The sequence below is a fragment of the Panthera leo genome, chromosome D4 (assembly GCF_018350215.1).
Source record: "Panthera leo isolate Ple1 chromosome D4, P.leo_Ple1_pat1.1, whole genome shotgun sequence".
Classification (NCBI taxonomy): domain Eukaryota; kingdom Metazoa; phylum Chordata; class Mammalia; order Carnivora; family Felidae; genus Panthera; species Panthera leo.
In genome coordinates this window covers 13,007,176-13,024,962 of record NC_056691.1, presented here as the reverse complement: position 1 = coordinate 13,024,962, position 17,787 = coordinate 13,007,176, and the positions used below count along the sequence as shown (strand labels likewise).

Genomic DNA, 17,787 nt, shown 5'->3' with positions numbered 1-17,787 from the left:
GGACCCCAGAGCTGCGGGTGCCCAGTGTGGGGCTTGGTCCCCTCACTCACTCCTCCATGTTTGTGATCTTGCTCCCACTGGTAGGTAGTCATGCTGGGTGTTTGGTTTCCAACTGCATCTTTTCCCTACTGACCTTTTCAATGTGACCTTCTCTTTATACGACTTTAGCTGTAGAAGATGTGTTCTTCTTGTCTTCAGGTGGTTTTTAGAATGAGTTCTAATACATGTAGTTATTGGCTCAGTGTATCTACAAGAGGTCATAAGCTCAGGATCCTCCTACTCCACCATCTTCCCTGACTCTGGCAAATGGTTTTATTTCAAGGGTCAACACCACCTGATCAGTGGTGGCTTCTTAGAGAATTGTGTTGAGCAGTATTCTGAGACTTCATACAAACTCAGGAAGAAAGGTTAGCAATGGGCATAAGAGGGGGAAGTAGACATCTTCAATCTAGGCTCAATGCACTTTTTTTGCTTTTTCCTACATCCTCTAGCATCAACTGCTCAGTCAAAACAAAGTACTCATTGATACTCAACTACACTATCTAATCCTATTAACCACAAAGACCATCTATTTTCATGATTCCTATCTTCTGCTGTCTAGACGTCACTTGGCTCAACTTCCACTCATTAGAATCCTCACCTTATTCCTGTAATACTCTACCTTCACATTTTATAACTTATCCCTCCATTGAATATGTATCAACCTCATTTGTATTATAGTAACACATAAGTATTATATGTGTGTCTATGTATGTGTGTATATGTATGCGTGTATTTCTGCCTTTCCCACTGGACGAAAAACTCTTTGAAGGCAATGAACATATCTTACTTATCTCCCAACCCCTAGATCCCATCCACTAACTTAGACATCGCAAATATTCAATAGCATTTTAGGGGATATAAGAACTGATTAACTAAGAATTAATTAACTAATATTCTGATGGCGTAATAGTCAGAAAGTCACATGGAATATCCAGGGAACTGGAATCCTCTCAGAAATAGACACTCTTGTGGGAATCTCCCAGTTTCCATCAGTGATCCAGAAGACAGCAGCCCCCTGGCTCTGAGGTAGGCGGTACAGCTGCAAATTCAAGAGAAGAATCTCTTTCTGTGGGGTAGCGGTATGGCACTCAACACTTACAAAAGGCTGCACGTGCCCACAAGACAAGCCTTGTGCCCCTTTCACCATCTGAGTTGTAGAAGATACGACTTACCCAATATCATATGTGCGCTCACAAGTAGGAGACAGACTCACACTTCAAATCCATGACTCACATAAAGTTGTGCTCTTTTGCATCACCAATGAGTTTGGGGTAAATTTTAGTATAGAGAGAGGAATCCCCCACTATTAAAAATAACAATATTTTGGGAAGTACTGCTGCCTGTCCTATAGAGGTCTCATGCTCAGATCCTCCAAGTGGACCCCTAAACCATTTATCGGTGTGCCCCACAACTGGAGACTCAGCCCTAAAGACCAGGCAAAGATTGTATCAAAGAGAAATTTCAAACCACCTTACCAACCCCTGGCAGCTTCTCAAGCTGGTGATTTAATGAAGGCCATCAACCCAAAGCCTTCGCTATCAATTCTCTCAGACCATACAACACATTAGGGAGCACTATTTGTAACAACATGATAACTGAACAACTGAAAGAGAAGTCACAGGCATCATGGGGGGGGGGGGGGGGGGCGGGGGGGGGGGGGAGTCTTTCTTTCCCTTACAGGAAAATGGCTTTTGTTGTCCTTGTCCCTTTAATGCCTTAAAGGGAAGAAAGAAAGGGTAGGGGGGAGATGGTGAGAAGGAGGGAGGGTGCAGAAGGGAAGGGAAGAGAGAGAAGGAAGGGAAAAAGAAGGAAAAAAAGAAAGAAAAACATCAAGGAGAGATAATGACAGACTTGTTAATTTCCAGAGTTGAAGCCCAGAGTCCTGACTTAAGACAAAGGACATCACAGGCATTTTGTTCATCCAAGAGCTGCAATGCTTGGGATTTGTCATTTTGCACAGTGCAAAGCCAACGATGTGAGCCAAAACCAGAGAGAACACAAGGATTTCAACAATTTGGGGGTTATCTTCCCTGCCTTTTCCCCTCTGTGTCTGTGTGATTCCTCAGACAAAGTGGGTTGGAGAAGTTCAAGCTCAGTTCACAGAAGAGAACATTCTGTACTCTGCACAACAGGCTGGGCTGCTCTCTGTAAAACAAAATCAACAGCATGATCTCAGCCGCGGCGGCGGCAGGCACCGCGCCGCCAACCCACGGCCCCGGCGTTTGAATAGAGCGGCTGTCAAAGGCGCCCCGCGGACGGTCCCCGGAGGTGCAGCCGCGCGCACATGCGCACCGCAGGCTCCCCGCGCGCACATTCACACCCGCCCGGAGCCAGAGGCCGCAGAAACGACTTTCTGCCCCATTGTTACTTCTTCTCCCCAGCGGGTCAAGGAAGTCGTTTGGGTCTTTCTTTGGGGAGAGTAATTACCGCTGAAACATTTCCAAGGAAACAAGCCCCTGCGTGTTCGCTTGTGCTCTGGCGTTGACTGGAGCTTTGCTGCCGGTTTTGATGTTACTGTAATCAAACGACAGCATTAACTCTGAATCTGCCCCCGCTTCTTTATTCAGGCAGGGAGAGGCCGGGAAAGAGGAGAGCTGGCTGCTTGCTGGGCCCCCTCACCCACCCTCTAAGCTTTTCCATTTCCTTCTGGATCCCTGTTTTGTTTTGTTTTTTTCTTCTTTTGTCTGGAGGTTAGCGTGCAGTTCGGTAAATATTTATGGAGGGTATATACGGTGTCAGGCACTGTCCGTAGAATAATATTCATGGCAAGATTTTTTCCAGTGAAGAGAAAACCTGGCCATGAAGCCCATCAGAAGAGGGAAGGTGTCAGGGAGAGGGATAGGATGTTTTCTGGGGAAGGTCTGGAGACTGAGGTACCAGAAGGCCTGAATACAGGTGGGTGTTTTTCAGTACGAAACACAGAAGCCTGGAATGAAACTGCTTCCCAGTGTTCTTTCCTGCTGAATCCAGGCCCAGCTGCTGCAGGAAGGAATGACAACGAGAATGAGTAGCTGCCCACAGCAGGGCAGGAAAGTGTGGCCTCTGTGCCCCTTGAGGTCCCCTTCTGTGCTGTTACAGGATGCAGAGACCAGCAGGGCTGAGCGGCAGGGTAGAGAGATGGCAAGTAGAAAAACCCGGACTCCGGTGCTTGCCAGAGGCTTTGAATCCTGGGAAACCTCAGGCAAGATCCCCTGACCTTGTGCCCACGAGTCTCTGCGCCCTCCTCAGCTATTAACTAGAACCAGGACCACCGGCTTTGTAGAACTACTGCCTACTGTAGAATTTAAGGAAACTATCTATGCCTTTGCATGGCATAGACTAGATAATAGATAGCAATGATTGTGATTCTTAATGCAAGTCCTGTTGAGAGAAAGCTATTAACTGGTGTCAGCTGAGAACTTCCACCAGTGTGCCCTCTCGGACTTTCTTGCTCACGCGTTTGCACAGTTATTGACTTAGTAACGTCTGTTGAGCACCAACACCTAGCACTGTGCTCTGTGCGAGGCACTGCACCAGACAATGAGGCAACAAGAGCCTTGGAGATACTTGCCCACCTTTCAACGGAGCATAGTTTACACAGGGCTGTGGCAGAGCCCTGGGGTTGGATGAATGCTTCCTCGTAGCCTCCCTTTTTCATGCTCAAGCGCCTTCCTTGGGTTCCACACCATCTCTCTGGCTGTCCCAAGCCATCCCAGAGAGAAAGAAGCTTCTGGGGAGTAGGGATTGGCCGGGAACAGCCCTGATGCAAGACATTTCTCGGGACTGCCCTTCTAGAATGTAAACAGCCTTTCTCACTTCAGGACTGGAGCTCCTGCCAAGACTTTGAAAAACAAGTTACACAAGCACCTTTGGAGAGGTTGGACATGCTACATCACGGCGGCTGCTATGTGGGGAGGCGGGGGGAGGGGGGTGTAGTGTAGACAGTGTAGACAGAGGTAGCCCCATGGAACTCAGGGGCAATACATAAACCTAAAAACACAAGGCTCGCCAGGCTAGGATTTCAGGAAACACAAGCCCTCAGGTACCACACCAAGCCCCAACCTGTGGAAGGAGTCAGCCATTGATAAATTCACAGACATCCCTGCTACCATCACAGATACGATCCCAGAGTTCAGTGGAAGAATCATCTGCCTTTAGAGCCAGGGCCCAGGCTGAGGTGGGGCTCTCCTGGAGCTGGTCACCGTGACATCCTACATTCTTTCTCCCCCATGAAGATCACCTCCCTGACTAGACCCACCACATGGAGGGCCCTGTTTAAAATTTCGGCAGCAGGCAACCTGTCGCAAAAGTGCTACCCCCCCACCCCCGCCTCCATTGGAGTCCTTTGCCAAAAGCAACTGCCAACTCTAGCCAGTTGCAAATGGAATTTCTCAGAATACCAGAGTGTGCATGGGGCAGTAAAAGCAAAACCCTAGGGATCTGAGGTAGACCAAGCTAAATAAATTCGAGGACTAGGCAATTGACCAAGATCTCAGAGGGAGGAAATGAAGGGAAGTTGTTCCCAGAGAATTAGGCAAGATTTCATACAACCCACACACATTTGATGGGAGAAGAGCCTAAGAGAATGACGTTGGTCGCCCATTCATTATGTGCCAGGCACTTTACATACATTCTCTCATTTAATCCCCACAATAATTCTATACAGCAGCTAGTGGTGTTATTTCGGACTCACACAGCTTCAGTAATGAGCCCACCGTCATGCAGCCAAGTACCTGGCAGAGTACTTAAACCCAAGCCTCTCCAGCATAGGAGCCCAGGTTCCTATCATTGCGCTATTCTGCCTCCTCGCGTGTAAGGATCTTATTAGAATACTGTTGGAATCATGTTGCACATTTATTTAGGATTTACAGAGGGCAAAGTCTCAAGTAGAAGTCTTGACATCAAGCCCCACCTTCCAGTCTCATGTATTTACCTCCTCTCAGTATGTATACTCAATCAGCAATGGTTATTGAGCTTCCAGGGGACATTGTGCTATGTTCTCTGGGGGATAGAAGGGTCAGTTATGCATGGGTGCTGCCTTCAAGGAACTTACAGTCTGTCTGGATAGGGTGGGTTGTGCTATAATAATACTTTATGTTATTAATTATTCAAATCACCTCTAAAGCTAATGTTGTGATATAACACAACAAAGGTCTACTTCTCGCTCACGTCGTGTTTCCATTATGAATCTGCTGGACGCTTCCTTACTCAAGAACCCATGCTGATAAACAATCCACCAGATATCTCTAACACTGCCAGTCACTATGTCAGGAGAAAGACAGAGTGATTGATCACTCACCAGCTCTTAACGCTTCTTCCTCTGAAAGCTTCCTCCACAAAGGGGGCTCATGTCAATTCTGCTTACATTTCATTGGGCAAAGCAAATTAAATACGCTCACATAACCACATAACTTGAAGGGGTTAGATAAGCACACACCTACCCCAAGCCTGGAACTGGGGCAGGGGAGGAAACCCTTGAAATTTTAGTAAATAGATCTAATCATGACCACATTCTGGGAAGAAGAATGATCTCAAAACCTCCCACTTCAAAATTCCACGATAATGTACGTCTGGATGATTAAGTGCATCAGAGTGGTTGCATTCAAGGTTTATATCCTGAGGACTCAAGAGAGTGAATTATACCTGGCCGGAAGACATCAGTGAAATGTCCTGAGGAAGGCTGGGTATTGAGCCTTTAGGAGTAGGAAGGACTTGAATGGACCTACAAGACTAGACCAACTGCATTCACCTTGGCCTTCAATATGGTGAAGGTACCCCACCACCAACCGCTCTCATCAATGACATAGGCTATTCCAGGCCTTGGAGACACAACCCAAATGAACACCTGAAGGCAAGGTTATTGTGTACGCATGGGGGCCTTGAGGAGAGAGGGCCCATCCAGCTGAGCGGAGTTCTAGAGTCAGAGAGAAGTGACAGTTGGCCAGAGCATGAGTTGAGAAAGTAGAAGAAAGTTTGAGCAGAAGAAAGTCATGATCACAATGGATCTTGAGGGATTTTAATCTGTGGCTATATTCTTTTATTCTTTCATTCACAAAATACTTTAAATACTTTACATGGGAGACACAGAAGTGTATACGGCTCGATTCCTACCATCAAGTTGTGCCAGGTTTTAGCAGAAAGAGAAGAAATATATATATTTTTTTACCTTTGCCTTTTAAGAGAGATCTCGAAGAGCTAGTCTGTTGAGAGGAACTAAAATTTCAAGGATGCAAAGGATTTTGAGGATTCCTCCTTTATGCAGGAGAAAGGGTTATAAGGGCTAAATTGCTAAATGGAATAGAGGTGACAGTGAGGCATCCAGGGTGGAAGGAGGTCAGAAGACAGTGGAGAATGGAGGAGAGAGAGGAGAGAAGGCCACTGGTAATAAGAGGAAAGGCTTTGGAGGCACCTGATGGCTCAGTGGGTTAAGCATCTGATTCTTGACTTTGACTTAGGTCATGATCTCACTGTTTGTGAGATTGAGCCCTGTGTCGGGCTCTATGCTGACAGCACAGAGACTACTTGGGATTCTCTCTCCCTCTGTCTCTGCTCCTCCCCAATGCACGTGCGCTCGCTCTCTCTCTCAAAAATAAGTAAACATTTAAAAAAAAACGAGAAAGGCTTTGGGAATGGTGGCGATTTTTATGAAGTTTGGCCGCATTCTGTTCAATGTCTCTCCTTTTCTCCCTTTTGAACATTTGAGTAAAATACACATTACTCAAAATGCTCTGGGAAGAGACTTGAGAGGTCACAAGGGGGCAACTGGATGGCAATGAAGTATTGATTATGGCCTCAGAGGGTACAGAGTGTGAGCAGGGACTTCCCAAGAGAGCCCAGACCTGTTTATGTTAAATAGATATGTGCAGTTGCATTTGTATGGGCCCAAAAATGGCAGTTTTAGGAGAAGGACAATTTGTCGAGAAAAGCTTCATAAAGGAAATTACAAGTTTTCCTAGTACTGGGTATTAAAATATCTAAAAGTGCCCCCAGCCCACCTGGATTAATGGAAAGCATTGCAGGCCAAGCACGAAGGAAAGCACGTGTAAAGGCACTGGGGTATAGAGCAGCCTGGTTTATTTGAGCTCCTCTGAGCAAACATTGATGGGCAGGATTATGAGGGATAAAGTCAAAAGGAGCAAGTTCAGTAATCTAATCCAGTAATCAGGGTTTGTAGAAGTAAGGACATGTGTTTACCTTCAGAATTATTTACTCAGCATTTACTGACTCTCAAATACCTGCCAGCTTTTACAAAAGTAACTTGTTCTGATTTGGCAAAAACCTGGGAAACTCGTGATTTCTTATTTTATTGCCTATTGATAAGAAACCTGACGGGTCCAGTGGTGAACTTGTCCAAGGATATCCTGCCTTATTTATACTCATCACTCATGTACAGCATGCCAATATTTACCTTTCTGCTGAACACCACCTCTCCATGCACACTGGAGAGAACGTGTCAAGATCCTTCAGGTCCTGTGTCCCGGGAAGTGAAGGATTGCCTGAGACAGCAGCCCACAGCAGCAGAAAGCTGGCAACTATTAAAACACACTTCTTGACTTACAGTCACCTGTCAGGTAGGAAAATCTATCCTCGCTGATCAGAGCAGAAAGTACCCTGAGCGTGGGTATGAGTGTATGTGTGTGCCCAGGTATATTTTAACTATCCACCTGGGACATCTCTAAATCGGCATTCATTTCAATAATCTCATACATTCATATAGCACCTTTCTCCACAAATGCTTCCAAAGCAGTTTGTAAATTTTATATAGCTGGCGAATCAGCATTGCCGGAATAGAAGGGAAATAGAACCTTATCAGCTTCCTAATGAGGACTTGGGACTAAGTGTACTTTGGAGGAGAAGTACAGGGATCCAAGAATGTGTATTTTATTCACAATGTGTGTGTATTTAAATGGCATTATAGTTCATTAAAATAGTATTCAAATTTCCTCCTAATAATCCATTCAAATTTTACCCAGGCTTCGAGGCTCACCTCTGGATTCAACTCTACAGTTGATGCTAAATTTCGGTCCCCCGGAGCAAAGTAATGTCACCTTGCCCTGGATATTGTGCTTCCCTAAATACCCAGAAGAATAGATGTGGGTGAGAGGTCTTGTATCACCCCTGGGGGTTATACATTATGCATTTCTTGCCCATGCAGAGGCTGAGATGTATCTGGAAGGCCAGTGAGTGCCTGTGAGAAAATTGAAGGAACTTCAAATCATTCGTTCAGAAAAAATTTATTGAGCAATTACTATGTTCTAGAAACTTTGCTCGAGTGCTGGGGATACAGGTGAGGGCGCTAAGAGATGGGGCCCCTGACCTCCTGGAGGCAGCAGAGGAGATGGTCGTTGGTGAAATAGTCAGACAAAGTGACCATGGAGATTTGTACTATATAGGATGATTCTGAGAACATTAGCAGAGGACTTCCCATGGCTGGGGAGTCCAGAAAGGCTGCCTGAGATCGTGAAGTTCAGGTTCTCATCTGAAGGATGAGTAGGAGCTAACTGGAGGTGTGTGTGTGTGTGTGTGTGTGTGTGTGTGTGTGCATGTGTGCATGTGTGTGTGTGAGAGAGAGAGAGAGAGACAGAGAGAGAGAGAAGGGGGAGAGAGAGAGAGAGAGAAAAAGAGACACTCAGTTTCCTTATTTGTAAAACAACTGTAGTAACAGTGCTTTGTCTAAGTTTGGGGTCCCCAGAAACAGACTCAGGTGGACATGATGTACTAGGAAGTGGCCCAGAAAGCACAGCTCCAGAAGCTGAGGAGTGTGGGACGACGAAGGGAGGGAGGCCCAGCAACACTGAGTCACGCAAAATACCGTGAAGTAGGGAGACAAAGCAGGTGACATGGGAATCTGGGGCGCTTGTCCCTGCCCTGTTTGGTTACCTGGAAGTCCCAGGCACTTCTGCTCTCCGGGCTGGGATGCAAAGTGGTTTGCGTAGCTCGAGGGAGTGGTTTGCGTAGCTCGAGGGCTATTGCCCAACGTGGAGCCACCGCCACACCGGCTGCTGGGGACACACAGCTTGCAGCGATAAGTGTGCAGGGATATGGAAAAGGGACAGAATGGATGCGGGCAGAACTAAAGGCGTTGGCTTCGTAGGATATGGTGGGTATAAGGAACGGAGCTAGGTGCATAGTGAGAGCTCAATGAATATTAACTCTCATTATAATTCGTATTTATAGGCTACGCAACTGACATAGCTTAGTAGCGATTCCACTTTACCCGGTAATCTCTGCCTGACTCCAGTCCTGCCACCTGCCACTCCCTGCTGGGTCTCCTGAGGCAAGCACACATAGAAACACAGCAATAGATGTTTATGTTTCCCGGGATTGTCACATTTTGCTGAGCTCATAACAGAACCGAACAAATAGCCCTGCCATCCTCTGTTAATACGTCTTGTCGTTCACCGAGGGCTTCACTCCCCATTCTCCTGGGCTCCTGCCGCTCAGAAATTCGTGTGCCTGGCTGCTTCTCCAACGTGATCTGGACTAACCTGATGCAGTTCCCAGGCCTACCCTTCCTGGGCACGTTGATAGAATTTTTAGACCAGAGGGACTTCCTCGATCTGCTCATCTCACTGAGTGATATGCCGCACGATTACTTGCTGCTCCAAAAATCGGCATTTTAAATAAAAAAGGAATGAGCTAAGGACATATGAACAAGAGTGAATCTCAAAAGCATTATCCTGGGTGAAATAGCCAGACACAGAAGAACACTATGGTGTGATTCCATTTATTGGAAATTCTGAAACAGGCAACCTGAATCTCTGGTGACAGAAAGTGGGTCAGTGGTTGCCTGGGGCTGGGGCTGGGGTAACTACAAAAAGCCCTAAGGGAGCTTTGGGGGTTGCAAATGTTCGTGTCTTGGATGGGTAGGTAGCGGCATCTGTATACACAGTTGTCAGAACTCGTAGAATGGTATGCTTAAAACGAGTGCATTTTATCGCGTGTAAATCATTCCTGAAGAAACACATTTTAAAATTAAGTAAATAGGTATTTTATTGCCCAACCAAGAGATCAAAAGCAGATCCAAGACTAATTGCAGGCCACTCCATCCCTCTGGCGAGACGCACAGAATCCTTTGTACCGTTCCGCATCTCACACACCCTATTTTTTTTTCTTTTGGCAAGAAGTTGGTCTTTATCATTTGCACGAATGGAGGGGAACAATGGTCTGGATGATCTAAAAAGAGAAAATGCAGAAGTCATTTACATCCGGGGGCTCTGGAACAGGGTTTGGTTGCCTATCTGGTATTTGAAGAGAGATGTGCCTGCTTGACATCCCTAAAATTCACTACAAATGAAATCATGAAGTTCCCTACAAAGACCTGAATTGTTGGAATCTTGGGAGCACTTCACTTCCCTCCCCACAACCCCACACCCGCCCCCGCCTGACCCCACCTCTCCCTTCTCCTTCCAAGCAGGAAATGCAATGCTTCCCCTGTCCCAGACCTTCCCTCCAGCGGGCGGTCTTGGTCCCTGCTTCTGCCCCTAGGAGATTTGGTGCCTCCGTGCTAACAAGCAGCTCAGCGTAAACAGAGGGAGTTGAGATGCTCAAGCTATTGAAAAAAAGACTCATAAATAGGGAGAACAAACTGAGGGTCAAGGGAGGGATGGTGGCAGGGGGGATGGGCTAAATGGGTAAGGGGCACTAAGGAATCTACTCCTGAGATCATTGTTGCACCATATGCTAACTAATTTGGATGTAAATTTTAAAAAATAGAAAATAAAACAAGTTAATAAAAAAAAGACTTGAAAAAGTGTTCTTGCAAATCAAGCTGAGTCACCTCCTCGCAGATAAATGAGAAAAGGTTCTATGAAAATTAGTTTCTTGGATTTGGGGTGCAGCCTAGCTGGATTTGGCCCCAGGAAGGCTGTGCTGACACACCCACACTCCCAAGCCCTGCCCGTCCCGACCCTGGGTCCGCTGTCTCTGCTCTCTGCACCTCGCCTCTCCTCCCGCACCCTGGACTTTATCCTTCGCGGCTCTCACCACGTGGAGAGGGCAAATGCCTGTTTACCAGTCTGTGTCCTGGGCCTGACTGAAAGCTCTTTGAAAGCGGTGTCCCCTGAGGTCACCACTGTATACCCAGCTGCTTGAACAGTGCCCAGGCTCCTAGTAGGTGCTTACTTAATAAATAGTTGTTGAGTGGTTATGATTCTGAACACACCACAACAGAGTTTATTTAAGGTTTTGCAAAGCAACTGCACAAACAGGAAAACCCTGGCACTTCCAAAGGGGACTCCACCCAAACAAAGCTCCAGCAGGAAATACCAAAAAGTCAGTATCTAGCACAGAAATCACTGTGTGCATTTCAGGGCAAACTCTGGTGAGCTGGTGTCTGAGAGGCAATGGAACAGTCTGGAAAATCCAAGGCTTTAGGAACTCTCCAAAAGAGTTGTCCTCCAGGGGCGCCTGGTAAGCTCTATCCGTTAAGCCTGCCTCAGTGGTTAAGCGTCCGACTCTTGATTGCAGCTCAGGTCATGATCTCAGAGTTCGTGAGATCGAGCCCCACACTGTGCTCCACGCTGACTGCAGAGCCTGCTTTGGATCCTCTCTCTCCCTCCCCTATTCATACACCCATACTTGCTCACTCTCTCTCCAAATAGATAAATAAGCTTAAAAAAGGAAAATTGTCCTCCAAAGCAGGTGACAGCCTACAGGTGGGGGTGGAGGGAAGGGAGGGGAAGTGCTTGAATGAGTAGGAACTGAAAAGCAGAAAATACAAGGGAACAAGGTAAATACTTAAGCAACCCATATTAAGCATCTTGAGTCAGATCTTTCTAGCACAGAGTTGTAGCGAACACAAAATCTTCTCTAAATGTGTCCCTACCTAACCACAACCCAAGCACAGGGGTTTATAAATAATATGTGCCAGTACATTCAATAAATATTTATCATGCCTTCTGTAGGAGAGGCCAGGTGAGAGAACCAAACATGAATCATAGGGGAGCTCTCCGGATGGAATTCATCTGGTAAATACTTGACAACTTAAACAGAAAGGCTCAGATGTCATTTTCTGGTTTATCCAGTTCCATAGCATTTGACCCGTCCCACCCTTAGGCAGCAGTTTCTCTGGAGCTCACAAGTGAATTCTCTTGCCAAAGCTGGCAAGCCATGGAGAAGGGTCCGTGGCTGGTGCACCACTGTGTGTGTCCGTCACATCACCCAATGGGAGTGCCAAGCACGGTTACACCTATAGCTACCTTTCTTTTAAAGGGTGCAAAAATCGACTACAGTTACCGCTATCATTCTTTTATTTGATGAGGTAGGCAATGCATTCAGTTGAAATGTCTGGATCTCTATCCTTTGCCAGTTGCATAGTTTACCACTCTCCAGGGGGTGGGGGCTACCCTATCTCCTGTGTCTTCAAACGTTCCCACCTTCTCCCTCCCATCATATCTCCCTCTGGCTACCTACACATCATAGGCTGTTTGTTCAGAGCACACACCTATGGAAGGACTGAGAGAGCCAGTACAGCACAGCCTCTACCCTACTAGCTGCAGTGAAACTCAGGCAGTGAAGCGGGACCACACCATTCCAGGTCACACAGCCAGTGATGTGGTCAGAAGAAGGACCAGGTCCTAAACTTCTTGCCATCCACATACTGTCTTTCCAAGGAATTTAAATCCCCAGTTGGAAGAGAGGCGTGATTCAAAGAGCTAACCTTGGGACTCCTGGGTAGCTCAGTCGTTTCAGCGTCCAACTCTTGGTTTGGGCTCAGGTCATGATCTCACGGTTCAGTTCATGAGATCGAGCCCCACCTGGGGCTCAGGGCTTATAGCACGGAGCCTGCTTGCCAGCTTGAGATTCTCTCTTTCCCTCTTTCACTGCCCTCCCCCACACCCGCATGAGCACACTCTCTATCTCTCTCTCAAAATAAATAAAAATTAAAAAAAAAAGCTAACCTTGAGTGAGGACAGCAGAAATATGGAAACAGTCCCTTCCTTGTCTTTACTGACTTTGAATTTAAAGGCTACTGGGGAAAATTTGTTCTATTATATGTAGCAAATGTATGTGTATACACACGTTTCTATGTGCATATATGTATCCCTCTGCAGCATTAAATCCTAAGGCGAGTGTGCACAGCATTATTGTATATTATTATATATATTATATATAGCATTGTTGTATTTATTTGGCATAGATATGCATATATGTGTATATATTTTATATATGTATGTATATATTTTATATACATATGTATATATTATATATAGGCATATATGTATTCAGACATGGCCTAGTGCTTTGGCCTTTCAGCCAAATCAGCCCCACTCCCCCTCCCACCCCCCCACACACACACCCAAACACTAGACCTCAGCTGTTGATATTTGAGGGTGTCCCTTCCTCACCCAAGTTTGGAACCGACTGAGAGAAAGTCACAGGAGTCAGACAGAAGGAGATGAAGGTAACAACCTTATTGCTTCTGTAAATTGAATGTGTTTCCCCCAAATTCACATGTTGAAACTCTTATCCCTGGCGTGATGGTATTTGGAGATGAGACCTTTGGGAGGTGAGGCGGAGCCCTCATGATGGGTTGGTTGGTGCCTTTGTAAGAAGAGACACAAGAGAGCTCTCTGCCCTCCACTATGTGAGGACACAGCGAGCAGACGGCCAGCTACAAGCCAGGAAGAGGGCCCCCATCAGAAGCCAACCATGCTGGACCCTGATTTTGGGCTTTCCCAGCCTCCAGACCTGTAAGAAGTAAATGCTTGTTGTTTAAGCCATCCAGTTTATGATATTTTTGTTATAGAAGCCTTCACTGACTAAGACATCACCCAAAAGGTTGGGTGGGAAGATGTGGCTTAGGGATGTAGCAAAAATGAGCTTTCTCATGCCGGATTCCAGAATTAGGCCAACTTACCCACCCAGTGATGGGCAGCACTGAATGATTACAAGGCCCTCAACAGAGGCAAAGTCTGCTCTATATAGAGGATGCCTTGGGAGAGCAGAACGGGAGCTCTCTGCTGGCAGGTCAGTCCCGAAAGAGGGAAAAACTGAGCCAGAACTCAATCCCCTCTTTCAAATTCCTCATTCTATTATGCAACCACTCCTCTCCTGGAGGCACAGAGCTTCACAAATAAGGGTCACTGACTGACTGAATGAATGAATGAATGAATGAATTGACTTCTACGTCAGAGTCAGAATGGTCAAACATGGGTTAAAATTTTTAAAACATGTTCTGAAATTCAAAATAACTAAACTATCAAAAAATAATAATTATTAAAATATCTAGCCACAGAGAAAATGTGAAGAAAATCAGGGTACATCCTCTTAATTGGAAAAATATGAACCCTAAGGAGCACATGGATGAAGAATTTTTGAAAAGATAGAAAATGTACTATTCAGGTTACACACAAAGTACAGAAATTAGCAAAAATCTTCAGATGTTTTTCTTTTTGCTTCATATCACTCCTCTAGATTCCACACAGCCTATAATGAAACATGATACTTTTATAGTTCAGAAGTTAACTTTTCTTAAAAATTAGGTCATAAATCTAACCAGAAATTCTGGAAATCAAAGCAAAAGACAGAACTGGTTTGTGCCAACTTCAATATTTGCTTTGAAATAATGACTAGATAGGAGAATAAAAAATACAATGGATATAATAAATCTCATGAACCCACCTCAAATAAAATTCTGTTTCTAAAGTTGCTTTGTCTATTTATTCAATTCACTTTAACATGATTCATTATATCGTTTAAAAACTGAGACGTGTATTTTATAAATCACAAAGTGGCTCACAGGCCTGATTTTTTCAGTAATGAAGAAAAGCAAATCTTAGAAAGGTTGCTGTGGCAGGCAGCCTCCAAGGTGACCCTCAGCGATCCCCCACACTCGGTATTCACACCCTTGTGTAATTCCCTCCCCTTGAGTGTAGCCTTGATTCAGGGTGACCGGTCACTGTGGTTTGCCCCGGACTGAGGGGATTCCCAAGATGCAGGACTTTCAGCGTTAACGTAGGAAAGTCCCGGGCAAATGAGGATGAATCGCTCCCCCTCGATGGATTTAGTGACTCACTTAAAAAAAAAATAGAATACAGCAGAAAGGATGAGTGATTGGTTCCAAGATTATGATATACAAAGACTGTGGCTTCCTTGTCACATGCTCTCTCTCATGCTCTCTCGGTTCACTTGCTCTAGGAGAAGCCGGCCGCCATGTCATGGGGCAGCCTTGCAGACAGGCCCATGGGCGTGAATCTGGAAACAGATTTGAAGTGTGCCGACAGCCACGTGAATGCAATCAGAAGCAGATCCTCCCTTCGGCCTTCAGATGACTACAGCCCCAGACGATGCCTGACTGCAGCTTTGACAGAGAGAGAGACTCTGAGCCAGAACCACCTTGCAAAGAAACTGTAAGATAATAAAGGTTAATGGTTTGGGGGGAATTTGTTACACAGCACAGATAACTAATACAGGTGTGATGGCATCAGAAATCCAGGCTAAGGTATAAGTTATTTTTGAACCTAGGATGCAGTTTCTTTAAAATGAGCTTTATCACCTAAACCATAACTATTCTCCCTACATCATTTATATGAGTTCCCAAAAGCATAGCCCACATCACCCCACCCCATCATGGCCATTCAGACCAGGTCCTGACTTTGTGGAAGCAAAAAACCAACACTTCCAGGACACCTGGGTGGCTCAGTCGGTTTAAGTGTCCAACTTTGACTTAGGTCCTGATCTCACGATACAGTTCGTGAGTTTGAGCTCCACATTCGGCTCTCGGCTGTTAGCACAGAGCTTGCTTCAGACCCTCTGTCCCTGTCTCCCTCTGTCCCTCCTCCACTCGTGCACACACACACACTCACTCTCTCTCTCTCTCTGTCTCTGTCTCTCTCTTTCTCTCTCTCTCTCTGTTAAAAATAAACATTAAAAAAAAAAAAAATCAACCACATCCCAGTGGGAAGCAGTCCCTTTCTTTTCTGCCTCTCCCCAATCCCAGTGGGGGACAGCACTGATGATTGCTGTGACTACTATATCAATTGAACAGAGTTTTACAGAATCATATAATCAAAGATTCATAACATTAGGAAGAGCCCATTGAGATTTCTTTGATTATAAATTTCAAAAAAGTAAGAATTCCATGCTGGGTTGGAGATGGGATCCTTAATACCTTTTCCCTCCCCTCCAAAGAAAAGCTAGCAGAGATCAGAGCCATTGAGGGCTTTCATTTTTAACTTTGCATCATGGAAATGTTCATCATAGAAAAGTAGAGAAAATAATATGCAAAACCCATAACTCTTGTAAGCATCTCTTATCTTCAACAATTACCAGTTCAAGGCCAGTTTCTTTTTTTCATCTCCTGCCCCCCCTCCCTTGCCATACACTTAACCCCCACCCTGACCCTTTGGGTTATTTTGAAACAATTTTCAGACATTATATCATTTCATCTGTAAATACTTCAGTACATAGCTCCAAAAGATAGGAAGATGAGAATTCTTTTTAAAAAAACATAATCACAATGACATAAAAAAAATACACTCTTAATGTCACCAAATATCCAATCAGTATCTTACCCCCCCTCCCCCCCACCATCATCTCAGGTTTTTTCAATGTGTATTTATTTTTGAGAGAGAAAGCATGTGTGCATGAGTGGGGGCAGGGCAGACAAGAGGGGACAGAGGATTTGAAGCCAGCTCTGGGCTAAGAGCAGAAAGCCTGATGCAGAGCTCAAACTCAGGAACCATGAACCATGAGATCATGACCTGACCTTAAGTCCAACAGATAACCAACTGAGCCACCCAGACACCCCTCAGGTTTTGTTTGTTTGTTTTATAGTTACTCTGTGTGTTCAAGTCAGTATCCAAACAAGGTCTACACGTAGCTCTTGGTTGATCCAGATCTTAAATTGGGTTTCATTTACTGCTTCCCCTTCTGCCACTGGCCCCCACCTCCCATGCCCTACACTAGCAGTACATTTTAGACCATCCTGCTGCTTCCTGATTTCCAGTAGGGACTCATCTCTCCTGATAAACAAACAGCAGTGTACTAGAGCCCCTCTTTAGCATGTAACTTTCTGAGGCATGCTTGAACTTGGGTCCATATTAATGTCTCGGAATGTGTCAAAGAAAGGCACTCTGACTGCAGGAGATAGAAGTACTGGAGGAGATAGAAGTCAATTTCACACTACAGTTGGTATAACAACTTTTTAAAAAAAAGTCGCTGTTGGGGGATGTTCCACGAAAGTCAATAAATATTTTGCTCCACGGACACTGCCCTTGGTATCTCTTTTAAATAATAAATAGGAAACGAGAAAGTGTTTGGACGGCAACACTCATCGGCTGCATCATGGCGACAGTGGCTCTTCTTCCTAAACCTCCTTAAGTTTCTTATTTTCTTTCTATGAAGTGGGATAAAACTAATAGCTTCACAGGGCAGTTCTCCCTAAGGCCTTTTCCCCAGTATTTCCCAAGCTGAGGCGCATCTGTGGAGGGCTGGTGTGAAGTGAAAACACAGGGAGTAACTGATATCTGTGAATTTATTTAGGTCATCATGATGTTATTAACCGCAGGGTTTTGACAGGATGGCTGTGAAATCTCCTCCCCAAGCTGGCGTCACTTAGGACCCAGGAGGAAGCACATTCTCCAGGCCTGTTTACTCTTTAGACCCTCCCCCGGGCTTGCACTTCACCTCTGCACTTAACACCTGACCAGACAGAGTTAGGCACTGTAAACTTGGAGGTGTGAACCTCATTACTGCTTTTCCTATGGTGCATGCCTGGGATTTGTCCGGCATTGGAACAGGCAAGAGTTCGAAGCAGATGGC

The 17,787-nt window shown here is 45.5% G+C and overlaps 1 long non-coding RNA gene across 2 annotated transcripts in view; it reads right to left on the bottom strand.

The window, feature by feature from the left end:
- Positions 1 to 9,975: 9,975 nt before the first annotated feature.
- LOC122204830 overlaps positions 9,976 to 17,787 on the bottom strand; it is a 31,100-nt gene continuing 23,288 nt past the window's right edge. The window contains exon 3 of one of the 2 annotated variants that reach the window (XR_006195795.1): positions 9,976 to 10,197. This is a non-coding gene — a long non-coding RNA (uncharacterized LOC122204830). Of the gene's footprint in view, positions 10,198 to 15,069; positions 15,373 to 17,787 lie in introns of those variants that run through there. The other variant, XR_006195794.1, reaches the window with a different exon arrangement.